Below are 23604 nucleotides of genomic sequence, written 5' to 3'. Positions count from 1 at the left end.
AAACAAGAGAGCTTCATTGCCAAATAGATCAGATATGAATCGTTATCAAGCTGGAAGCCCGATATAAAGAGTACATTTAGACTTTCTTGGACTTTCCCTCGCATGGAGCAGAGCAATGAGTATATTCTCATGATGGTAGACAACTTTACTAAGTAGGTTGAGGGTGTGCCAATTCCTTCACAAACCTTGGAAGTAACTGCGAGGGCAGCTATCAACGACTTTTTCTCAAGGTTCGGGGATCCCTTCCAGATCTTTACTGATCAAGGCCGTAACTTTAAGAGTGAGCTCTTTTGTAAGGTTTGTGAGATGCTGGGATTCCACAAGTCTAGAACAACTTCCTATAGGCCTTCTGGCGTAATAATTAAGTAGAGTGCTATAATTGCACTTTGATGGACGCAGTTTGCTGTTATAAAGACAGTCAACCTAAAACTTGGGATAAGTATCTTGGTCCACTCGCAGTGGCATTGCAGTCAGCCATAAACCGTCACACAGGGTATACACCAAATAGACTTATGCTGGAAAGAGAGGTGAATGTACCAGCAACCTTGATGTACGGGCACCCTCTGAAGTCTTTTCAAAATGGGGAGGAGGGTGAGATAAACATGTATGTGCAGAAGTTAGAGCAGACCGTGCAAAAAGCACACGATGCCACCAAGCAGAAGTTGAAGTCTGCGCATAAATTTATGAAAACCGCACAAGACATCAGACTGTGTACATGTCCATTCAGGGTTGGCGATTTTGTATATTGGCGCCGCAATGCAGGGAAGAAAGTGGAGTCTAGCAGGGAAGAGAGTGGAGTCTATCTGGAAGGGTCCAGGTATAATTGTAAAGGCCAAGTCAGATACTGTGTTCATAGTAAAGTAATGCAGAGAAGTTCGGACCATGCATCATGATAAATTGAGAAATGCGATGCTACAGAAATACCTCAGTGGCTCTATAACTATCAGAAGCAGGTCATTGATGAAGAGTCAAGCAGTGAGTCAGAGCATAACACACATGTACCAGTGCCGAAAAGTGTCAAGACATTGAAGTCTGTTTTGAAAAAGGCAGAATACACTGCAGTCTCACAGACTACTTCAAGTCAAACTATTGACTGAGGGCCTTACATTGGGACAAGGAGTAGAGCTAGAAATCACCAAGCAGTTACCAGTGAGTCTGTGAAGTTGCAAGATAGCAAGGGCACTAACAAGTTTAAGTATCAGAAAAGGAAAACTTACTGTTTGTGTAATCAGGGTAATCCCAAAGTTTGATGTTATTGTGTGAAGAGGGCAAGGACTGGTCTCATTCCAGGTTTGTTTGAATTTCTGATGACAAGGCCAGGACAAAGCTTAAATATTTGTTTGCCCTGAGTTTTTACCTGGTCCGTGAGATAGTAGGTTTCTCAAGTTGAGTGTTATGTTTTATGATGTGGAAAGGTACTCCACGGTGATGCAGGGTACTGTGTACTGTTTTGTTTGTCTTAGCATTGGTAGAGTGTACCAGATGCTTGTATGTACCTTGGGCTGCATTTGCAGATGAGTGTTTAGATATCCAGTGTACCAAGATGTACAAGGAGTCCATGTACCCATTAGCTGGTTAAAAATGTTAAGGAACATGGATCTTACTTGTTGCTACTCTGGTACATTGTAGTCCCTACCTTACTTGCAGTGCCGGAGTCTTGGACACTATGTCAAAAATTTGCAAAGTGCCTTCATCTTGGAAAAATGTCTGGTGTCTAGATACGGAGTGATGTATGTCATACAGAGTGGTGGATGTCATCGTTAAAAATTGTACCTCATAGTTAATGTCATCGTTGAATCTCTTGGTGGATGTCATCGTTGGACTTCGTTGTAGATGTCATCTTTGGACTTCGTGCTAAGGGAATACTATGTGGACTACCTGATGTGTTGGGGAAAATGGTGGAACTAGACAAGTCGGAGGGGCCAGGAAAAGCAGGAGGTTGGACCAAGACAAATTAGATGCTAGAATCTGACTGTGAAGTTTGTGGACTGTGATGTTGACTGTGAAATCTGTGTTAGTATTTTTTAAAGACCAAAAAAAAACATGTAAAATGTTTTATTTTGTATGTTTTAGGTCCTAAGCTATTAGGATTTAGATATTGTATGTTTATTATAGTTTGCCCTATTGTTCGGGCTGGGATGCCCTCTTTTAAAATGGGGAGGAGTGTGGTGGTCCTGGTGATAGTTGGTACAAATTGCCTGGTTACCGCCTGAACTTGCTTACACGCAAGATGACATATACATTGCCCTTCCTTTGCCTGTCTTGGAAGACACAAGACATGCTTTATTGCTCTGTGAATTGTACTATTCGTTTACTATTCTATATGTGGCGGTAATTGCTAATAAAGATCATATTACATACCCATAGTGTTTTCTTTCTGCGGCATCACCAGTGACCTGAAGAAATGGTAAGGGATAAACACTATAATATCATCAAAATGCCTTCAGCATTTATACCAAAATCTGCTGTTCACTTCTTAAAATCAAAGTTTTACAGCTCAGAGTTTGATTTTTTAAAATTTTATTTATGCATTTTGTGTTACAAATTTAAATTTTTGCTTGTTGTCAGGAAAATAAGAAGACTGTATTTTTTTCACTTCATTGAGACATGTTGATTTACAATTTTTTAAATCAAGCTAACCCACCGACATAGATTTAAAAAAAAAATTCTTTCAAAAATAATAAATAAAAAAAGATTAAAATAAAATTTTGAAAAGGTAACCAAATCTATAATATGTGGAATTAATATATTTCATTTCAAAGATAAAATATTTGCAATATCTTAATATAAGCAAATTTCGGTGTAATATGTTACTGACATCTTGTGTATTTACGGGTATTAGTGATGCAGAAGATCTGTTTACAAAGTCTAAATGATTTCTGATAATCTGGTTCTGCAGAGAAAGTCAAAATTGTACAGATGGACGCTAGACAAAAGTTCTCAGAAAAGCTCACAAAAGCTTTCAGTTAAGGTGAACTAAAAAGAGCTAAATTATAGCATCATGCATTGAGAGAGAACTCACAGAATTTCCCAGACTGTGACAGTTTACTGGACTGGAACCAGCATGGGAAGGAAAAGTGAATCCTGGCATGGATCCATTCCATTTGATGTAAGATGAGCCACTACAACAGACACCGCAAAAGGTTGTATGAGGAAGTGAACAGATCCTAAGGGGACAGGACATAGAGCCACACATGTAGCTATAGCTGTTGGTCACTTTCATATACTACCTAGGAAGTTTATTTTTGCAAATGTAACATTGCAAAGAGTTCAGTAACAAGAGGCCCATGGGCCACATTGCTTACCTGAGTAACGACAGCCATTAAAAATCAGTTTAAATTATGGAGTCAAACAAACTTTCTGAACAAGGTAGTAAAATAGACTTGAATCAGCACTACCTAAGGGTTATCCACACAAGATTCAGCTTGTCTGGTTGATTAGTTTTTGAGAAAAAGATTTTTTTTAAAGTTCAAACACAACACCCCCCCCCCCAGCAATCCTACCCCACCTTTCCTACCAAGGATTATGATTTGAACAAACTTGAATCTTCCTACCTAAGGATGTTTCCTCACAAGTTACAAATTGTCTTGCCAGTTGGTTTTCGAAAAGATTTTTAAAGACTTTTCTCTATATAGATTCATATGTAAAAATTCAATCCCCCATTGTGATTCCTGACTCCACCCTTCCTGCAGAGATCATGATATGAACAACCTGAAAAAACACTTCCTAGGGATGCTTCCACACAAATTACAGCTTTTTTGGCCAATTGTTTATCTTTTATAATTTCTTTTTCAAAAACCCACAAATTTTTAATGATCTATTTTTGATGATTTTAAATCTTTGATGATTCTAAATGATCTCCCCTTTAAAAGGGACCTGGCTCTTCATTTGAACAAAATTTAAAATTTGATGCTTTAAGCCAAGTTTGGTTGAAATAGGCTCAGTGGTTCTAAGATTAGATAAAAATTAAAAGTGAAATATTTAAGCAACAACACCAACAGTGACAATGACAACGATGGACAAATTTTGATCTGAAAAGCTCGGCTCAGGTGAGGTAAGAATCACTTAAACTCTGACCCCAATCAGATAATAGACAATCGCAAGCAAGAATTTCCTCAGTCATGAATATGCACAATACTTTTAAATTTTGGTCATAAAATCAAATTAAAAAAGTCACATATTTGCAACTTTATTAGGGAAAAGAGTATCAATTCATTTCCCATATAACTCAATGTAACTAAACACCCCTGGCTAGTTAAGTATTTTACTTAAAGATGTATGTCTTTGGCCACATCTGAAAGTTCACTATCAAAAAACAAGAGGCCCATGGGGCCACATCGCTCACCTGAGCAACAATGGCGTTCAAAAGATATTGTTTCGTATGGTCCCTCGGATGTGAAGAAGAAAATTGTACCTCAATGTGCTCAATTCCTCAAATTAAAAACATTCAAAAATTTTATTTGTCTTCTCCATTATAATTAAATGACTGTTATTTACTTCGAGTACAAACCAGGATAATTTTCCGCTGTAATATTTTCTTAGGAATAGCGATAATTACTTTATCCCCGCAACAGAAATGTGTCAGAACTATGGAAACTGTTTTAAAGATGTCGTTTTTATTAACCCGTGTCTGAAAAACTATCAAAATTGATGTAGATTTCACATTATTTATTGTATAAAGAGGGGGCCCCAGAGAGTAGGTTTATACAGAATATCATTCTTTATTTTGTTTGTACAAGTATTTAACATACTCTAATTCGACATATAGAATTTCCAATGTTCAACCAAAATTTCAGCGTCAATCGTAGAATTATAAGCAAGATGCATAGCTCACAGTTCGCCTAGGTTTGAGTCATATTTTTTCCACATGAGTTTATTACATTCAGCTTAAGATTTTTAACTTGGTATTTCCTATCCAGCATTTAAAATGGAAAAAAAGAATGGCCTAAGATTTTCAATTCTTTTATTCACTCAAGACCGGTTCAATGGTATTTGAGGTTCAAAATCAGTTTATACAAATGTACACAAACACAGTCAAGGATCACATGTACAGTAGGAGTAATAAAGACGAAATCAGCAATCGTCAATTCCAAATTTATGCATTATTTTGCAGCAATATTTACAGCAAATACAAATATACTGGTCCATCAAATATCCTGAAATTTTAATGAGATTGGCAGATTAATAACTGCCAATCTTTTGTTTTGCCCAGGCCAAGTCTTGTCTACCCATTTACCGGATGCCGAGCCCGATTGAAACACGCCTTTCCTTTATTATTATTTTCGCAATAACCCAGATTTGAAACAGAATTAGACCTTAATTTTTGCAATTTATATTTTCCTTCCCATAAGGATAATTTATGCTAAGCTACGTTGAATTGGAATCAGTAGTTCTTGAAAAGAAGATTTTCAAAATTGCACCCCCCTTTTTCTACAGTTTCAAGGTTTTCTCCGCTTTGAATATAGATCGGACTTTTATTCCTGCAATCTATATTCGCCCTCCCATAAGGATGCTTTGTGCTAAATTTGGTTGAAATTGGATAAGCGGTTTTAGAGAAGAAGTTCAAAATGTAAAAAGTTTAAAGAAGGACGGACAGACGGACGGACGGACAGATGGACAGACGGACGACGGACAAAAGGTGATCAGAAAAGCTCACTTGAGCTTTCAGCTCAGGTGAGCTAATTACTAGCAATATATAGGGTCACATGGCATTCATATGTCAAAATTGAGCTTGTTTACAACTTATCAAATTTAAACAGTGATAAATTTACTTTAAAATAAAAATTATTTCATTTATATATCTAGCACATCACCTAGCCCTATCTGTTTCTGCTCAGCTAAATCTTGTACAGTGGAGCCTCAGTTATCCGGACGCTTTCGTTCCCAAGTCCAATCGTCCGGATAGGTGAAGCGTCCGGATATCTGAAATGTGTCTATCGTTGTCATGAATGATAATGTATTTGTATACAATGGCTCCCAGTGTTGATACTAGGTTTTTTGCCTTTCATACCATATAGCAACATATGCTAGAGTTGTCTGTTGATATGAACGTTTTTAGATATAAAGAACTTTATTTTATTATTTTGTCATGAAATATTAACCGGACAATAATGATAACCATATCTAGCTAAATTCTTTGTGTCTCAGTGTGGTATGTGTGTGATACACTGTTGTTCGCAATTTTCCAATTTTTGAAAGTGATTTGGGATGTCAGTGTGTTTATACAAGCTACTCATGAGGGTCTTGCACGTAAAAAAGGTGTGAAACTTAATTGACAGGGGAAATCTTTTGTACTGAGTATGGTATCATGAAATTTTACTGTCCGGTTAAATGAAGCAAGATTAGTAGTAAAACGATGTTTTGTGGTAAAAACAGACCGTCCAGATCCGGAACACAGAATTCCGGATAAATGAGAGAAAATAACGTATAAAAAAATCTGTTCCCAAATAAAATCGTCCGTAAACTGAAGCGTCCGGTTATCTGGCGTCCGGATATCTGAGGCCCCACTGTATTAACAATTCTAAGGTGTCAACATCCAAGTGCATTAGTACCCTCATTCTAATACTAATCATTTTACTCACCTCAGAATTTGTCAAATTTGACTTTTTCATTAACCTTATAAATACCTTATACATCATTGTGTATGAAACACAAGTCCGGGATTTTGATTTATATCTACGCTGTGCTCATCCGAGTATGAGACTCTCTCTCTCTCTCTCAGCAAGTACTGAAATGAATGTGGAATTACAGTGAGATCAAATGAATTGACTGCTTCTTATTAACTTTAACAAATCAAATACATGGACAATTTGAATAAATGTGTCTGTTATTATGTACTTAAGGTCAGACGACACGTTCCTCGAGAATCTTTTTTGTATCTCCTCGTAATAAAGAGTTCCAACAAAAATTTTTAATTTTATAATTACTTAAAAAATGATCAAAATATACTTGTATTTGGTTAGATGCCTAGATGGTCGAGTGGTTAGAACCGTGGCCGCTCTCTGCCAGAAGCGTAGAGGTTCTAGAGGTCGTGAGTTCAAAGCCCCGCCCCGCCCGAGATACAGTTCTATTTTAGAGAATTTAGCTGTGGTGTAGATGTATTTATTTTCATATCAGCAATTCAAGTGTATTTTCAAGAAGATTATATAGGAAATTGCATATTCTGGTATTTCGCAGAAATGCCTGGTAAGGTACCCTAATTTTTTGCAAGAAAGCTTGTCAAAGTAGTTGTAAACCATTAACAAATTCCTGGAAAAAGTTATCTAAAATTGAGGAACGTGTCGTCTGACCTTAAGGATGAAAAAAATTGAATAAGATTTTTCAATAAGAATGGATTCCATTCAGAATTTAAAACAAGAGGCCCATGGGCCACATCGCTCACCTGAGGAACAATAGGTATGATAAAATCAGCTCAATGGAGTCATAATACAAACTATCTGGACAATGTACAACAATACATGTAGATCCTGTAAAAATATAATCTATTTTCCCCCTGCATATTCTTATGTATATAATCATTAGTCCCTTTTCTAACAGGATGATTTTATAGTCATATCACATGTTGAGTATTGCAGTTCTCAAAAACATCCTTAACAATTGTTTATATATGGGATATAAACCTACATCAAACTCTGAACCTTCTTGTGAGCCGAAGAATTGTCCTGGGGCCAAAGTCTTAACATTTATATAGAATCATCTGGCTGATTAGTGTCTGAGAAGAAGATTTATAAAGATTTACTCTACATATTCCTATGTAAAACTTTGCCCCCCCCCCCCCCCCATTGTGGCCCAACTCTACTCCCGGGGGTGTCATTATTTTCCCAACTTTGAAACTACACTACTTGAGGATACTTCCACACAAGTTTCAGCTTTCCTGGCTGATTAGTTTCTGAGAAGAAGATTTTTATAGATTTACTTTACATATTCCTATGTTAAAATTTGACCCCCCATTAAGGCCCCACCCTACACCCGGTAATCATGATTTTCACAACTTTGAATCTACACTACCTGAGGATGTTTCACACAAGTTTCAGCTTTCCTGGCTGATTAGTTTCTGAGAAGAAGATTTTTAAAGATTTACTCTATATATTACTTTGTGAATTTTCGACCTCCAATTGTGGCCCCACCCTACACCCAGGGGTCATGATTTTCCCAACTTTGAATCTACATTACCTGATGATGCTTCCACATAAGTTTCAGCTTTCCTTGCTGATTAGTTTCTGAGAAGAATAGTTTTAAAGATTTACTCTATATATTCCTATGTAAAACTTTGACCCCCCCCCCATGTGGCCAAACCCTACCCCAGGGGATCATGACTTTCACAACTTTGAATCTACACTACCTAAGGATGTTTCCACACAAGTTTTAGCTTTCCCAGCTGATCAGTTTCTGAGAAGAATATTTTAAAAGATTTACTCTATATCTCCCTTTGTTAAACTATGACCCCCCCATTGTGGCCCCACCCTACCCCTGGGGTCATGATTTTCCCAACTTTGAATCTACACTACCTGAGGATGCTTCCACACAAGTTTCAGCTTTCCTGGCTTAATGGTTCTTTAGAAGAAGATTTTTGAAAATGTCTCAAAATTCTCATTAATTTCTGATTATCTCCCCTTTTAACTGGTATTACAGTAGTTTTGTAAAAGAAAGGTTCCACAATTTTGACATTTTATTACAGTTTAGTCATTGCAGTAATAAACAGAGCTGATAAACTGTAAAATTATTAGAAGGTAAAGAGAAGAACTAGGTACGGTCTCCTTAAGAATTGGCACGTTTTTTTTATGGGAAAAAATATATTGCGATTCCGATATGTTGTCCGCATATAATATAAAGAGGAGGTCATAATAACTTGTAATACCATGCTAGAATTGGCCCATTTATGCGCATGCGTAGGAAATGATCCATCAAAGTAATGGCGATATGCCATTTTATGGCCTTTTTACTGGTCAATCTGATGTAAATGAGTTAAATTGATCACCTCGACCTCGTCGCCCGGGATGATTTTCTGTACAAGAAGAATTAATTGCAACGTGTACATGTACTTATCCTGAAAGTTTCGTCCTGGGCGACATTGTCAGAAGGGTTCAAATATCAATTTTAGTTTTAGATAGTCGCTAATCGTAATGCAATTTGGAGTAACCACTTCTCGTATTTCGTCTATTGAAGCAAAAATGAGATCAAATTTCGGTCAAATTTCGGTCAATAATCATCCATTTTTTTTTGTGTAAGAGCATTTTTATCTGTTAATTAACACAATAATAAAAACACAATCCAGATAAAACCGAGCCATTCCGACGGAGGGGATGCCATTTTGGTTGTTATGGATGCTGTAAACAATGTTAATCACAAAAATGTTGAATGTCTTTTATGAACGGGGGAGGGGGGGTGTACTAGAATATAGAGCTGATGGGCATTATTAAACTTAAATATTTAAGCATACGATTCATTTTACTGATAAAAAAAAAATGATTATAAACGAATAATTGAATATATCAATATATATAAGTATTCAGGGTCTTCAGCATACCCTAGGTACATGTATAAGTTCTGCATACCAGCCCATTTTTTTTAAGTAACTTAAAGATATGGATTTTCAGCATGGGTTTAACTTAAAAATGACCCCCCTCCCCTCCAAAAAAAAAAATTCAGCTTTTTTAAATTTTACTTATTCTTTGTGAAAATAAAAGTCAGGGCAGAATTCAAACTCATGACCTGCAGGTTGGTAGATGGAAGCCATGTTGTGATGTACTTAAGCTGTCATAAAAATCATTCACAGGGTGTTGAGGATCCTTAGTTAAATCATATCTAATATCTCTTCATGTATATTTGAAAAAAAATCAGAAATCAAATGTGTGTGATTAATACTAAGCTTATTAATATCACCTTTTGTTTTTTAAGGATGGATGAGAAACAATCTAGATGTGTGCTTTGAAATAGAAAGGCCCCTCCTGATGAAAGACGCCCAGCTAGTACATTTCTGTTAATATTATGCAAACATTTTTCCTTAAATGTTAAGTTCAAACAGATGTTCTCTGTAACAAGTGTCGTCATAAGTGTCGGAAAGTCAAAGATTCAGTGACAAGGGAATCTATGTTCCCGAGAATAGCTCCCCAAGAGGAAACAGAGGATCCAACATTTGCGTCACCCAAGCAGAAGCGTCCAAAACATGCATTCCCAAGTCCCCCATCTGTACCCTTGCCTTTTCCATCATCACCACAGAGCCATGGTTACTGCTTTGTTTGCAAGACACCAGGACCAAAGCTTGTGACTGTTTCCCATCATGTTCGGCTGTTAGTGTTTATAAGGAGAGAAATCATCATTCCATCTGGAGCAAGATGCTGTGTGCAACATCGGGAAAATGGTTGATGCCGCTATGCAGCAGATCAGGACCAATGAAAGCACAACGCTCAACAAAACATTCATCCTCAGTCTCATAAAGGTATCAACAATTTGCATGAAATCAAGATACATAATAATGTAAAACTAAAGTAATGATTAATGTTGATGAAGAGGAGAATTGTGATAGTGTTGATGACAACAATGATGATGTAGCATGTAAACGATGATAATTTCATTTTTTAGGACTTGCGAGAGAAGGCATTCCAACAGTCAAGGCTTGACTTTGATGATGAAAGCTGTATGAATGACGATGAGTATAGAGTGCTGACAGGATTTTCTCGACAGGAATTTCACGACATTGTATTGTCAGTTACCAGCATCAACTCAACTAGAAATCGGAGCAAGAGGACATGTATTGCCATCCTCCTGATGAAACTTAGATCAGCTCTTTCTAACAAATTGCTTGCTGTTTTGTTTCATAGGACTAAATTTCAAGTAAGAATTTTATAATTGATCAATATGAAAATAAAAAAATTTTAACATATTTTTACTTATGTTTTTTTTTATTATCTGATAAAGGAGATTTTCATTAATTAAATATGATGTATTCCAGGTTCGCCGAGCTATAGTTTCTGCATGAACATCACTTATGAGAGACTTTGTGCCACACAATCTTGGATTTAACCACATAACACGTGAGGAGGTGATCCAGAACCACACCCGACAACTGGCCAGAAATCTCATGACTAAAGACGTTACATCAAATCCAGCAATTTTGGTTCTCGATTGAACATATGTGTACATACAGAAAAGTTCAAATTTTGCTTTTGCTCATAGATCATATAGCATTCACAAACATAGGCCTCTTGTGAAACCCATGATTGTGGTGACAGCGACTGGGTACATTGTGTCAGTTCTTGGCCCCTATCTAGCAGACAGTAAGAACAATGACGCCAGCATACTGAGGCACATGATTTACCATAATGCTGAGGAACTCAGGAACTGGCTTCAAGAGGAGGATGTGTTTGTAGTGGACCGTGGCTTCAGTGAGAGATGCCCAAGATGTTCTGGAAGATGTTGGGATAAAGTTAGAGATGCCAGCATTTATGAAACTGGGATAGAAGCTGCTCTCAACTCTTGATTCTAACTTATCAAGAGTAGTGACAAAGGTAACTTGTAATACCGTAATGTCGCATGTATAACACACACTTTTTTTTAGCCAAAATTTGATCAAAAGTTGGGGTGCATGTTGTACATAGGACTAAAATTTTACCCCATTTTTCAAGCCGTGATTCTTGATACCACAGGAGTAGTGACTGCCGATATAGTGTGTAATGCAAGTTGTATGGATGTATACTAAATTTACTGCATCAGAAATACCTTATTCTTAGTTTTATTTCCATGTATTAAAATATTTATACTCTCTCAACACTATTTCTAGCATCAAAAATATTGAAATATCGCCAGTGCATTCGCCATTACGTAAACAGTCACCTGTTGACTCGGCGCGTGGTCAATGTTTGTTAAACAATTTCCGGTGTCAGAAGCATGCACCTGTCTTGTGTCGAACTTCACAGGGTGTTTTCAAGTGCATGAAGATTAGCGATTATTCTGATTTTGTTAAACTTGATTACTTCGTGTCCAGTTATGCAGTTAAACGTTATTGCTTTACATAGACACTGTTAAAAATACATCGATCATGTGTACGACTTGATAACGACGATATACGACATATATACGTTTCTTCAGAATGATTATTTAACAACAATCAATGAGACAGTTTGACTATAATTAATCAATTAAATCATTTCTTTTGATGTTGTTTTGGTTTATATCTGCAAACATTATTACTTTTAAGCACTAAGCTCAGTTGCTGGTATTCTCTACGTAATATGATGATCTTCAACTTCTCCACTCTCTTTACGAAGAGTCTAATGGTATTTGATACCGCCCATGTAAATCATGCCATCCTTTTTAAGTAAAATATAGTAACTTTGACTATAATGTCGCTTGGACCATGTTCCGATCACGAAATTACAATAATTGCTATGCTATGTCACGATCACAAAATTAAAGAGATTGCGCATGGATTATAAAATTATCATGAAACAATGACAGTTTGGGGGGAAATGGCGGCCGTTGATTTTGCCATTTTTTGGGTGCGTGTTATACATAGGACCTGGTGTTTTTTCGCCAATTTTTCGTCAATTTTGGGGGGTGCATATTATACATGAGTGCTTATTATACACGATACATTACGGTAGTACTTATTATTTTTTAGAAATAATATACCTATGTAATTATACTATTGAGTTAATTTCAAAATATTTATTAATCTTCATGAACACAGGTAATTCAAACTGAATTGTGAATGTACATCTGATTGTTGAATATTTGAAGATTATTTTATACATGTATTTCTCACTCTTCAGGTGCGATGGGTAGTTGAAGCATGTAATGGACGCCTGAAACAGTGGCAGTATTTGTCCAAGACCTTGCCAAACTCCCAGATTCCATTCATTGGTGACTATGTTATAATAGTTGCAGCGCTCTGTAACAAGTATAGGCCTCCAATTAGTAGATCATCAGAAGAGGATGAACAAGCTGCTGCCAAAATGCTCCATCTTTCACAGAGAGCAAATACACTACAGATACTTTTTATGTTTGTTAAATATATATATATATATATATTTACATTTGCCAGTGTCTTTGCCTGGGATAACTCTACGCATCGATTTTATACTATATAACCCACAACTTCAAATGACACCAAATTGAGGCGCTAGCCAGGTTTGCTTATTTATATTTAAATATTTGATCGTATAATGGTTTAAAATTATATAAATATAAGTAACAAGATATCTGTGAGCCAATGCTCACTAGTGACACCCCCGCTCTGATGTGAATATGCAAAATAAGCAAAGTCAACATTTAACAGAAAGCTGGCATCCGATTGGTACAGAAATATATCCCACAATATGGAATGCCTAAACAAATAGTGTGTTATAAAAATAAAAAAATAAACAAAGTCATTATTTAACAGGAAGTTGACGTCCGATTGATACATAGAGGATATCTATATTGTGTGATTTAATTATATTTGCTTTATCCAACGAGTTGAAATTGTGTATATATTCGTGAGGCTTGCCGAGCGAATATAACCATTTCAACGAGTTGGATAAAGCAAATATAAAATCACACAATCATAGATATTCTATTTATCTCATACAATTTAATTTATATCATGAAGCTTTTGAGACAGTCCCCTATATATGACCCGAATTGAATTTTCAAAGATTAAAAGCGATGATGCAATGTCGTGTTATCAATTATTGTTACCTTGCGCAATACAATTTAGTACGTCATATCTGAGATAAATTCTAACTCTTTTAATGTAAAGTTTCACTGAAATAAGCCTTGAAATAATTTTTTAGCTCTGAATAATTTTTCTTAGAGCTTATTCACTTGATTAAATGGAAATACTGATCAGTCAGAAGACTTGAATATTGTTGACATACACGAAGTTGCGAATGCTCGTTAGTTTGAATTGACTCGAACGAGGAACCTTTGTTGAGGCTTTATAAAACAAACACTAGCCTTATTATTAGAAATTGACAAAAGTGAATAAGTCCTTTGAAACATTATTTCGGTAAGTTCTTGATAAACACAACCAGAGCGCTCTGTTTTTATCGCGTCTTTAGGATGGACACTTTGATAGATAACGTGATTTGCAGTTTTATAAACTTCCCAAAGCAAATTGAAAGTTAGAAGGGGGCTAAACTTATCAAAAATCTTGAAAAGCACAGAAAAAAGGGTCTTGTAGTAAAGATTACCTGTAACTTTGCAAAAAAAGTGGGGGGTAACCCCCCCGCACAATATCCCCCCGTTTCCGACGCCTATGCTACGCAATTATCAGATTATGTGTTTTCCTTCATATTTTTAAGTTAAATCTTTCACAAAATCCATTTTAAATCAATTTTTGTTATATATATGCTGTAGTTATGTTGAAAGTACTAGCAACTCTCCGAAAATAGGTCACTGAAGCGTTGAAGCGAGGGGTAGTGTCAAAAATAGTTGGACTGGAAGTATTTGATATAGCATCACCCGTGTGATATAGCAAAGGTTTATCACACGGGTAATATACACCACACGTATGAGATAAAAAAAATATATCCCACAATATGGCATGCCAAAACAAATAGTGTGTTAAAATTTCAAGCATCTGCGATAAATAGTTGCTGAGAAATCTCTGACGGAAATTTGTTTGAAAATTTTGGCTAAAAATAAACAAAGTCTTCATTTAACAGGAAGTTGACACCCGATTGGTACAAAAATACATCCCACAATAAAGCATGCCTATACAAATACTGTGTAAAAATTTAAAGCACCTGCAATAAACAGTTGCTGAGAAATCTTTGACAAAAATTTGTTTGAAAATTTTGGTTAAAAAATAAGCTAAGTCGTCATTTAACAGGAAGTTGATGTCCGATTGATACAAAAATATATTCCACAAAATGGCATGCCAAAACATATCGTGTGTTAAAATTCTAAGCATCTGCGATAAATAGTTACTGAGAAATTTTGACGGAAATTTGTTTGAAAATTTTGGCTAAAAATAAACGAAGTACTCATTAAACAGGAAGTTGACGTCTGATTGGTACAAAAATACATCCCATGATTAAGCATGCCTATACAAATACTGTGTAAAAATTTCAAGCATCTGCGATAAACAGTTGCTGAGAAATCTTTGACAAAAATTTGTTTGAAAATTTTGGATAAAAAATAAGCAAAGTCGTCATTTAACAGGAAGTTGACGTCCGATTAGTACAAAAATATATCCCACGATATGGCATGCCTTAACAAACACTGTGTAAAAATTTCAAGCATCTGCGATAAATAGTTGCTGAGATAAATGCGACAGACATTTTTGTTACGGATGGACAGACAGACGGACGGACGGACAGACAGACGAACGGACACACAAGGGTAAAACAGTATACCCCCGCTCCTTCGGAGCGGGGGTATAATAAGGGATCATTCTTTGAATATTATGAGGTGATAATTTGGTCAGGGCATGATCAAATCTATCATAAAGCCCTTCGGGCCTAATTGGATTTGATCATGCCCAGACCGAAATTATCACCTCATAATACTCAAAGAATGATTCCTTAATATTCCTTGAATAATTTCGTCCATGTAATGACATGCTTAAATCTAGATGTAGGACAAATTCTGACTTTTGTCATATATATAATTAGGTTTTTTTTTACAGGAACGTGTTGAAGGTGAGGGACTGGATAGAAGAGGAATGCGTTGGTCAAAAGTGGATGTGGAGAATGTAGCTCCAGATTTTCCATGCTATGATGAAAGTGAACTGCGCCAACTTACGCTCGGGGTATATCAGCTGCGCATGGCCCTCTCCTATGCTCAGGAACACACTGACGCAGAAGGTGGATTTGAAATCCTCATCAATGACAAGATTCCTGGATTGTTATGCGCCAAATTTTAAAGCAGACATATATCCGAAAAACAGTACAGATGCTGGGTCAGTTTCTGTGATGGAGTGGTTGATGGATGGTTTTGCAAATGTAAAGCTGGCACCAGAGTTGTTGGGATGTGTGGCCATGTTACCAATGTTATCTAGTATCTCTCTTTTGGACGATATCAGAATTCACTAAAGGGGGTTCGAAACTGGACTGCATCACTGGAAGACGCCTCTAACATCCCTGCCATCATTCATGAATCGGACAGTGATGAAGATGAGAATTGTGTTGAAGAGTGAGAGAAGAAAGAGGAAAGTAAGAAAGAAGTTGTTTTGTGTACGAGAGCAGAGAGAGAGAGAGAGAGAGAGAGAGAGAGAGAGAGAGAGAATACATGGTTGGAATTGGTTTGCCTTTGATTTGAACTTTGGTTACCAGGGTAGTTGTCATTATTTGTGAATTTAAGTGCTACATGTATAATGTATTTGTTATTTAATTTCCTTGTTCAATAAACTTGTTTTCTTCATTTTAGTGTCTTTCTTTGATTTTTTTAATTTTGATAGAAAATAAAATCTCATCATTTTTTAATATTAGTATTTATAACAATGAAAAAAATCTTGAAAGAAAAAAATCAAGCGCAAAAAGGTCATATGCAATAAACGTATTAAGCCTAGTTAGTGGTTTTATGTTTTAGTTCAAATATACTTTTTTATAATCAAATATCCATACCATAAAATATGAAATAACTAAGATATTATTTTTACTGTAAATGACTTTAAATTCTAGCTTAATGTGCTTTGTCAGGCAAAAATCTGCATTCCTGCGATATGACAAAGGCAACTTAACATGCAATTTTCAAGGGTTCTTTGTAATTCATGGAATTCAAATCTATATTCTATAAAGTAGAGATGTCCATTAAACATCTGATGCATTTTCATCAAATTTCATAACTGTTTTGGATTTCAACCAAAACATTACCTAGTTCTTCCTTGACAAAGTCACAAACCTAAAAAGGTAATTATTCTGGTTTGAGACCACAAATATGCCTCACAGTAAAATGACAAAGAATAATATTGTAATAATTTTACCTGCATCATAAAGAAAAATGCCTATCATGATGGATCAGATGGTTAGGGACTCTCTGTCAGCATCATAAAGGGACAAAATGACCTCATTGCCCTGGTGCCTCCACCTCCCAAGACAAAGGCAGCAAACAAATGAAAATCCTCCTAAGTGCACAAATGAGAGAAATTCAGTGTTACAACTCATGCATTATCGATACATCAATTTGGTATAGTACACAAATGCATTTTCAATTAAGGCAGTAACGTTAGCATTCGGCTTCATAGGTCCGGGCCTACGGCCCTAATTTTGTTCAGCAATGAGGGACCTCTTGAATAAAAGCTCATCAAATTGTTTCTCTCCCATTAAAATCTCATGATTTAAAGTCAGATTCGTTTTCCATCAAAATGGGTCTATATTGCAAAACTCCTATAATAAAATTAAACGTAATAATTTTTACAGTTTTGGAAAGGGTGTATATCAAACAATTCCAATTCTTTCCTTCAAATAACTTTGAATCTACACTTCCACACAAGTTTCAGCTTTCCTAGCTAATTAGCTTCCGAGAAGAAGATTTTTAAAGACATACTCTATATATTCCTATGTTAAAATTCAACCCCCCAATAAGGCCCTACCCTACCCCTGGGGATCATGATTTTCACATCTTTGAATCTGCATTACCTGAAGATGCTTCCACACAAGTTTCAGCTTTCCTGAGTACTTAGTTTCTGAGAAGAAGATTTTTAAAGATTTAAAGGTTAACTCTATTATATTCGTATGTAAAATTGGAACCCCCCACCCCCCCCCCCCCCCCCCCATTGTGGCCCTACTCTTGCCCCCAGGGATCATGATTTTCACAAGTTTGAATCAACACTACCTGAGGATGCTTCCACACAAGTTTCAGCTTTCCTGCCTTATTAGTTTCTGGGAAGAAGATTTTTAAAGATTTACTCTATATATTCCTATGTAAAATTCAACCCCCATTGTGGCCCCACCCTACCCCTAGGGGTCAAAATTTTCACAACTTCAAATCTACATTACCAGAGAATGCTTCCACATAAGTTTCAACTCTCCTAGCCAATTAGTTTCTGAGAAGATTTTTAAAGATTTACTCTATATATTCCTCTGTAAAACATAGGTAATCATAGATTACTAAGCTCACCGAGACGGAGCATCACCCTTATGAGACATCACCTTCATAAGACCACCTTTATCATTTTATATGAAAATCATACTTTATGATCTTGGATATTCATGCAATCAAAGGGCACCTGCAACAAAAACTTTAACCTGGTCCAACAACATTAACCTCCTCCAGCATCTGAAATTTAGGACCCAGATTCAGCATCCAAGTCTTCAAGTCCATAGGTAGGTCCAGATGCATCATCCATGCAAGTTTGGTGAAGATAGGACAAGTAATAGCTTAGATACAGGACCTGCAACAAAAACTTTAACCAGGTCCGGACGCCGACGCCGACGCCACCGCCGACGCCGAGGGTATAGCATAAGCTCTCCTTGACTTCGTCTAAGTGAGCTAAAAATGACCCCCAACTGTGGCCCCATCCTTCCCCTGAGGGTCATGATTTTCATAACTTTGAATCTACTCTACCTGAGGATACTTCCACACAAGTTTCAATTTTCCTGGCGAAATGGTTCTTGAGAAGAAGATTTTTAAAAATTTTAAACAATTTTCAAATTTTTTTCATTAACTCCCCTTGAAAAATGGTGTGGTCCCTAATTTTCACAACTTTGCATATCCTTTGCCTAAGGATGCTTTCTGCCAAGTTTGTCAAAAATGCAAAAAGTTTAAGGACAGACAGACGACAGACAAAATGTGATCAGAGGAGCTCACTTGAGCTTTGAGCTCAGGTGAGCTGATAACAAAAACTAATAGTCATATTTTGACTATACACACAATGGTAAGAGAAGAGATGGTGGGTTAGGTGTGACCTGTGGATACATCTTTCATTGAAAGAAAGTGAGCGCACAAGATTGTAAGTTTGCAGGAATCCTCGACACGAATCAATTGGGATTTAAATGTCTATAACCTCGAAAGACAATGTACAGGTTTCAACAAAAATATATTATGTTGAGAGTCGAAGTACCTGGCTATTCCCGTTATCAAAAAACTCACAATTAGCTTTCAAAAAATGGCAATGAGAGGTAAACCGATAACTAGTTGGAAATGTTAATGCAAACATATTTTAATGAAGTTATATTGTGTATATCCTTAAAAAACTAGTCATAAGAAAAGAATTTTTTTATAGTGTTCATACAGCAGATCTAGAAATCAATAACAACAAATTAAAATATACCGGTATATTATAATTCAACATCATGTTATAATAACAAACATTTAAAACAAAAAAGTTTGATTTTTTTTAAAAAGACCACCAGTTGGATTTGAACCCAAAACACTGAATGTATGTATTCACTAATCCAGGACGAAACCACTGAGCCGTGCGAGACTTGTCAATATATGCTCTATAAAGTACTGTTTGAAACAACACTGTCATATCAATGGACTTTGTTTTTTTTCCTTCAAAAAATAATTTGAAAAAGTACATAATTAGTCATCTCTGGGTCATCTCTCCGTCTTTTTTTCAAAAGCCACATTTTTAATGTTGAAATATGTTATCTTTACACGTTTCAAATTTGTGGAGAGAAGACCCAGAGACAACAAAATCATTTAAAAACAGTTGTAAATAAGTAGGATTTTGCATGAATTGCATCATGTTGCTTTATTTAGACCCATATTATAATAAAACCTTTTGCATTTCAAATATTTTCCCACTCATTCCACATCCAACAGAAACCAAATAACGGTTAAAATTCGAAAAATATTCAAAATTAATTGATAAAATTTTCCATCTCCTTGTGCGCCCAGATTCCTGCCGAATCTACATCTTAAGCGCCCACATTCTTTCTGAGCAGATAAAATAAAACAAGTGAAAAGCTGTCAATGTGACAGCAAACCAGGTTTTCCTTTATGTGAACTGTATCCATAATCCATGTCAACCCTGTATTGATAAACATTACCTACCGTATCCAGTGAAATGGAGTACCCAATTATGCAATATTTTGCCAAAAAATGACTAAGTTCAAAAGCTGGTATTTTTTTCATAAATTATCAGAAATCAAAACCTAGCAATATGCACACCCTCTGATATATGTACAATTGATCTGCAAATCTTGAAAACTGTAGGAGGAGTTATCCGTACAATGAGGGTACCACTTTTGCAGCCGCCCGCCCGTCAGCCCACCCACCCACCTGCATGCTATTTTCACTATTTTGATAACCAGATTTTTCCGTTGGAAAACCAAGTTAACAAATACATACCTTCCCCCCCCCTTTCCCAGCCAAAACCCTTGCCTTACATGCAGAGGACAAGAAATATTAAATATTAAAGATGACATGAAATTTTTTTCCTAAGCATGCAGTTACAGACCCTGAAACGTGCTAATTCGTGCTAACCAGTTGCACGGTTCGGTTTGTTATGCTTTTTGAACGGTACGGTTCGCTTTGTGAACAGTATGGTTCATTTTGTGAACGGTACGGTACGCTTTGTGAACAGAACGGTTCGCTTCTTGCACTGTACGCTTTGTTAAAAATAGCTGCATGCTTTGTGAACAGTTTGTGCGCTTTATTTATGAGGTAGGCGTGGCCTAAACACTTTGATTTTTCTTGATAAAATTTTGCTTAGTTTTTGCTCGATCTACTTCAGCAAGGTGGTAATTATGACATATGATAATGATTTTTTTTGTTTATTATGTGATATATTACAAATGTATTTCAATCTTATAGACTATTTAAAATCAGAACTTCCATCCGTTCCCCTGTTTTTGATACGTTTCGGGAAACATATACTCGGTGACAACCGAGAAGCAAAAGTAATTTCTATTTTTGATTAATCTGTTATTATTTAATAATATTTAATTTTAGATAAATGTAATCATTAAGATAGATGTAAAGAACTGTTTGACTTTAATCCAACATATTTTTGTTAATTCAGTGAGTTGTCAATAATTTTACAAAGCATCTTAAGTTTTTATTTCTGTACATGTACTTGAAGTGAAGTCATTAAATATTTCTAATCAATTTAAAATTGCTTTGAAAAATTTGCCCCGACTTTATTCCGATATTTCTTTAGTTTCCTTTATCGTTGTCTTGATTCTCGGCTAGTTGTTATTTTTACAAGCATCTTTCTTTTTCTTTATTCATAATTCGTATGATCATTCTTTATTGCGTACTATTGTAGTACTACTGCCGATCAAATTCCCTTAGTGAATAGACGATGTAAAATTACACGCAGTTAATGATGAGATAAACAATGATTTTCAGATAATAAATCTTGTAATCAACTGTTATACAGTTTTTTGACACGAATTTTTATTCATTCAAATATTGACTCTATGATTTTCTGCACTTGTTCGTATACACAGATCATACCTTCAATTAACCCATCATCGCTTTTCTTATCTGAACTAAGATGGCGTGTATAATCAAAATATGACTATTTGTTTTTCCGTTAAACTATACATGTACATGTAACATATTTCTTACGATATGTACGCAACTGGATATACACAAGTCAATAGCATTTAATGGCGATATTTATATCTTACATATATTATATTATATATATTTCTGTTGAACAAGTGTCCGCTCTTCACTGTATGCATGCGATTTAATTAGCTGACGTTTTACAAATGCTGACTAACCTGTTTATATTTTATTTACCTTTTAACACACATACTAGTTGTAAACAGGACACAGAAAAATATACCCGGTAATCAACAAATGAATGTTAAAAGTGTTAAATATATTAAGAATATATCTAGTAACAAAATTAATACGACAGCGAGGGAAAAAGACTCTGATCACCAGTACATGAGTAAGGTAATCATGAAGTTGGAAGGAAGTTATTGTTGAATAATTTCAAATAGGAACACTCTTTTTCATAGATATTTAAGAAAACAAAAAACAAGAACGTTTTCATTCGATTATTTTTTCTACCCATATAGGAGGAGCCAAGTAGCACACGGCACATGGGTGATCTTTACTGTTATACTTAAACTGATTGACCGGCGATCCTGTGATAAAATCCCCCTCAAATGACCAATTATACAAACTTATAGCAAAATAATATAGTTTTTTTTTACATCACACATATTAGATTGAAAATAAATCTCCAAAGAGCTGTTTTTGTGCTTACATCCACTTGCAAAATTCCATTCAACTATTTACAATGTAATTATTCTTTTTTTTGGTACATTAACGTACCCGGTAAATGATATTTTTATCGCAATTTAATAATTGTGAAAATCCCGCATGTATAGAGTCGCTGAATTGTTCTACGGATCCACGCGCCGTTAGTCTTACGTGTAGTTGTTTGTGTACATATCTACAGACAGTTCTTTTGATTTTTAGAGATTAAGAAAAGCGATGAAACTAACAAAGTAGAAGATATATTCAGACTCTACATACGATAGATTGTGATGAGTTACCTAACAGGTGTCCGTGGAAAGGAGTGAATACTGGCATCTCGTGTACACCTGTTAATAAAGCATCCAAATATACAGATTTAGTTGTAAAGTACAATAATTGCCAAAAAACAAAATAAGACAATAACACCTGTTGTGTATAGAACCCAAGATGAAAGACGCTGTTGTGTTTCTGATCAGCTTCTGTACACTTAAACATGTATCGCACGTGTGATTTTTGTTCATGTGAAATCACGACGACATTACCAGCTATGCGGGAAATAAAGTTGAAAGTTATTTTATGGATTGCGTGTACTTTTTTTTGTTCAATGCTTGCATTTAATTTATCAAAATTTTGTACATGTATTTATCTATAATTTATCATATAAGAGTGATTTTTTGGTTATTTATTGCTACATAAATAGCTGAAGTACAAATCACTCGAGTCACCGGAAATATGTGGTTGTCATTTACTACATGTACAGCACATCCACATATATTTGAAAACATTATATTAAATGTTTTCTTTTCTCATTTTTAATTGGTTTAAAGTTTAGTTGTAGATTAATTAACAAATCAAAAGGTGTTCTATCAAAAGGGTTTTTTCCGATAACAGAAAATAAGACGTTAAGGCAAGCTCCCGACATTTTAATCGGATTGTCAGTTACAACATCACGTCTGTGAAAACATTAACGTTGAAAGCACCGATAATTTTCTGTGTCCGAGTAACTTAAGTCAGCAATCTTTTTTTTCAATTTGAAAAGGATATAAAATTATATATTATAATATTTCAACCTTTTGTTTAGCCATAATGTACTTATTTCTAAACATACACCTTTTTTTTAATCTCTCTCTCTCTCTCTCTCTCTCTCTCTCTCTCTCCTGAGAAGGTAAGGTCCAGTATGTGCGTGTACCCATGCAGTGTTTCAAACATTTCATAAAAATAATCAAAATAGTATAACCACGAATTGTCTGAACATTAAAAGTTTACAATGTTAAGGAAATCGGCAATGCAAGTGTTGTCGAAAACCAAAAAAATAATAACGGTCTTAGAAAGGAAATTAAATTAATATATTTCGTAACTGTTTTAATGTGAATAACAGTTTTAAATCTTAGTATGTGTTATTTAATCCCATATTAAAAAATCTAACAAAATATTGAACTTAACTGGTCAGCAATAATCTCCATCTGTATTTATCGAAAAACATTAGGTCAATAAGCCATATATGGAAGTTGCACG

The 23604-nt window shown here is 35.4% G+C and overlaps 2 long non-coding RNA genes across 2 annotated transcripts in view; one reads left to right on the top strand and one right to left on the bottom strand.

Moving 5' to 3' along the window:
* Nucleotides 1-23604, top strand: part of LOC128170387 (uncharacterized) — a 197717-nt gene that overhangs the window by 136815 nt on the left and 37298 nt on the right. The gene's annotated exons all lie outside the window — the stretch shown is intronic.
* On the bottom strand, nucleotides 801-23226 carry LOC128170388 (uncharacterized). The gene is made up of 5 exons (XR_008241823.1): nucleotides 22389-23226; nucleotides 16907-17047; nucleotides 6627-6727; nucleotides 3023-3122; nucleotides 801-2396 (listed from the first exon to the last, which is right to left on the bottom strand). It is a non-coding gene; the product is annotated as an uncharacterized LOC128170388 (long non-coding RNA).

This window comes from Crassostrea angulata, chromosome 2 (genome assembly GCF_025612915.1).
Source record: "Crassostrea angulata isolate pt1a10 chromosome 2, ASM2561291v2, whole genome shotgun sequence".
Taxonomy (NCBI): domain Eukaryota; kingdom Metazoa; phylum Mollusca; class Bivalvia; order Ostreida; family Ostreidae; genus Magallana; species Magallana angulata.
This window is presented reverse-complemented; position numbering and strand designations above follow the sequence as displayed.